Source organism: Apium graveolens, chromosome 6 (genome assembly GCF_009905375.1).
Source record: "Apium graveolens cultivar Ventura chromosome 6, ASM990537v1, whole genome shotgun sequence".
In the NCBI taxonomy this organism is placed as follows: Eukaryota; Viridiplantae; Streptophyta; class Magnoliopsida; order Apiales; family Apiaceae; genus Apium; species Apium graveolens.
Genome location: NC_133652.1, coordinates 6861342 through 6865344, shown reverse-complemented (window position 1 = coordinate 6865344; position 4003 = coordinate 6861342). Strand labels below are relative to the sequence as shown.

At 31.7% G+C, this 4003-nt stretch overlaps 1 long non-coding RNA gene across 1 annotated transcript; it reads right to left on the bottom strand.

Annotated features, from left to right (window-relative positions):
• Nucleotides 1–1607: 1607 nt before the first annotated feature.
• On the bottom strand, nt 1608–3197 carry LOC141663570 (uncharacterized). Its single transcript, XR_012551551.1, has 3 exons — nt 3030–3197; nt 2629–2739; nt 1608–2511 (listed from the first exon to the last, which is right to left on the bottom strand). It is a non-coding gene; the product is annotated as an uncharacterized LOC141663570 (long non-coding RNA).
• Nucleotides 3198–4003: the final 806 nt, after the last annotated feature.

The following is a 4003-nucleotide window of genomic DNA, read 5'->3' as shown; positions in this document are numbered from 1 at the left end:
CCATTCCAATGACTTGAATTGTATATAAGTTTTCAGAGTTTAAAAATTTTGTTTGAACAAGCATAAATAAGTTGTAAAACTACAATCACATTGTTCCAGTTCAAAGGGAAAAGATTAAGTACATGTAGCGAAGCTGTAGTTATGTATCTGGATTCAGTAGATGATGAGAGAATATCTTTTGTTTGCGAAAATGAAAATCATATATTCAGTAGCAATTTGGAGTATCTTCGTCCCAAATATTTACTACTATTTCGCTAAAATGAAATCATATATACAGTCCGATTATCTTTGTTCCAAATATTTACTACTACCAATGTATCAACTAATGTTACTTATTTTCATCTAAGAACATTATCTGTGTGATTCTGTCACTAATACACCTTACGTCATCTGAGTCTGATATCCAAATTAGTCAGAAATCTAGATTGATTATGAAATAAAATGATAGAGATTAATGCGTCCCCGGAAAGTTTAACATAAAAATTTAACTTCAGAATTAATATATTGTACACATTATTACGTTAAAAAATACCTAAATTTAAGAAAACTGGGGCATCTCGACAACACAGTATGCAAAGCTATTTTTTTTTGAATACTGACAAATGATCTTCATTAGAAGAGCATCATGCTCGAGCAATACATATGCATCATACTGGAAAGAGCTAACTAAGCTTGTGAATGAGCTGTAATATTATTAGAGCATCTCCCGCGGTTGACACGGTTTAAGGGCATCTCTCTTAAAGATCAATTTTTTGGCACACTTTTTTACAAAACATTCCACCAATAACAATTTCACTAACTTAACAAAAAAAGTATATAACATAAACATACATTATTAGAATCACAAATAAAGTTGACGTCTTATTTTATGTGATGTCAACTTTTGATACCCCAAGATAGCAATCCATGACACCTTATTTGGTCAATGGCATCCCAACAATTCAAATAAAATGTTAATAAGGATGTCAAGTCACGTCATTCACATGATGTTTATAGTGAATAAAAGATTTACCGTAAACATAGGCATAAGATGATAGACGTCCTCCAGTAAAATCACCCCAAACATCGAAATGGTCGATTCTTCGATAAAGATGTGGTATAGAAACTGTAACACGATCAAACTGGTTAAGGTTGGCTATTTATATACACTTCACAACAAGGGATATGTCGAGAATGTCCAGAGTTTTAAAAAATGTTCTGACTTTGTTTAATGCTATCGTTTGTCTTCTCAAGCAAATCAGAAATGTAGCACTGTTGTAAAAAAGTGCATAAAGGTGGTTTTAAAGATACTTAATGTGAGATTATATTGAACCATACAAACAAAGGATCCATAATATTTAGTTATGTATTTGCCTTGAGGTATTATTGGGAGTAAGAAAACATAACTTCTCTTCCTCTCAAAAATTAAATTCAAGCCAACCAAAGTTCATCACTTGTTTTGATCACCACTCTTAATATTTAAGTCAACTAAATCCATAAGGATATTTAATCTTATTAATAAAATATATATTGTACCTTCTCCTAATTAATGTGATTATTCTATAAAAAAATACTGCACATCTCAGTTCAGTAATCCGAAGGGATAATCGACCATTCACGCTATCCATGGATGAGTTAGTTTCTACGCTGGCTTACAGTTTCAGCTGGAATACAATCAGTTTCCCAGGCTGCCTCAAACTTATATGAGCAGCCTTTTCTCCAATTTTATGAGACCTTCGCAAGAAACAGAATTTGAGTTAGCAGGAGCTTGTCCTTCTACAAGGCACATGTAACCACACTCAAGACTCTTACACTGGAGCCTACCAGCTGGCCTCAAGTTTTCTGTGGGAAGCAGTTAACGCTTATGGGTGCTGATGCATATTAATGAGAGTTTATAAAATGTACTGTAAAGAAAGCCTAGTATTTGAAGATGAACTTCTTATTCTTCTTTCTCTACAAAAACAGTATTTACAACTAACTCTTTAATTGAGTATCTGTATATGCACACATATCTATCATCAGCTAGCTAGAGAGAGGAAATTATTTTATACATAATCGGGTTTCTAGCTAATCTCATAACCCAAGTAGCTATAAGAATTAGTTGTACATCCCCTTTCATCCTTTTCACAGCTTACTTTACATATCTCCTAAACCTTATATTGCAAACCAACTTTATCATATGTTTTATACTTGCATCTTCAAACTGTAAAAGAATATGCTAGTAATTGCTGCACCTTTTTGCCACAGAAAATATGAAAACATACTGCTTATATTATATATAGTTGTAGGACAACCATTGTCCTTGTGGGACTATATTACGCACAAATTGACAAAGTCATATCCTTAACATAAAATTAAATCAAGCAAAAGCCAAAGCAAATTTTCAAAATTTGAATATTGGATATGGCTCGTGAAAATTATTTTATTGTTCAAGTTTTCACAATAATGTCGGTGAAGAAATGTCAAAGTTACTCTGGGTCCAATATGTTTGAAGCAATGATCTTCTCCTTTCCCAGGGCAGACACGAGGGACCTGTAACACAAAAGCACAAATAATTATCAGAAAAAAGAGAGCAAATAAGTGTAAATTAAACTTTGGAACCAAGGAATATCACAAAATAAAAGTTTAAAGATAAATGTTAAAGCATACAAGACAAGTGCCGAATAGGGGGAAAATAGCTTTGAACACTTTCCCGCTGAAGATGTCGATGGCAACGAACAGGTGTTTTTCATTAGCAACTGGAGTTGTAATTTGTAGAATCTACATAAAAATGTCAAGAATAAAAAATCATCCCCAAATCTCATACAGGAAAAAGAAACCAAAACTTAAGATAAACTTAATTTTTAATTAATAAATTAGGGAAAACCCCTCCAAGATGGAGAAAGGATAATATATACATACAGAAAACCCTAAAAGAAAATCAACAGGAAGGCGATCGACAAAAAACAAGACCCTAAACAAATAATAATATTAGAAGTAATATATGATGAACAAAGATTGATTGTATGAACATGTAAGTATATATACACAATACATAATAAAGAAGGGACCTTGCAGGGGTGGTCTTTGATGAGAATATAAGTAATGGCATCTCTAACTTTAACTTTATATACCACGGGCTTGGCCTTAGGCATGTCTGTCTGGACGTAAAATATTATAGGCAGAAACTCGTATTTGATTTAATGGTGATGGTGCGTGATCAATGAGGTATTTATACGTAGAATATGCAAGGGGGAATAGGCTTCCACGATGGCGGCGCCGGGAGTCTATATATTTATATATCTATGTAAAACACCATCTATTTGGTAGTCACTTACTCGGTAACAATCGTCAGATCTAAAGTCAGAAAGAAAAATGAGAATCATTGGATACAATAATAAAATATTATTTTATTAATATTTAAACTGCTCTCATTGATTCAGGGTTCGAACTCCGTCAACAGTTTATTATATTTAAACTTTTATACTCTTTATTTTAACAACATATTATTTTATATTATTTATTTTTAGTCAAGTCTCAAATTATTATAAAACATATATTGTTATAATTTATTATATTTTTCGATTTATTTTTCAACTATTGAAAATTATATTATAAAATATATTATTAAAAACTATCGAATGTTAAAAGAAATCCGTGCATCGCACGGGTTATAGACTAGTATATATAAGACACCAACAGGCTAATGGGGCGAGGACTTGAAACATTTAGCTTTTGGAAGCTAAATATTTCACTTCAGCATTTGAACCCATTATGCTTAACCTACATGCTTTGTCAAAGTTTTAAAATAAATCAAATACAAGAAATATGATATTATAATTGAACTACATGAACATGGCAACAACCAAATCGATGGAATATTATAAAAACGGATTAACGCAAACATAAAAAGCCAAGTCAAATGGATACATTACAACGAAAAACAAATATAAAATTCTAAAATGTAAATGACTAAAGGTTCCTAGAGTTTTGCCAATCATTAGACATTTCATTGGCTAATTGATTTCTAAAAAAAATTCCAGGT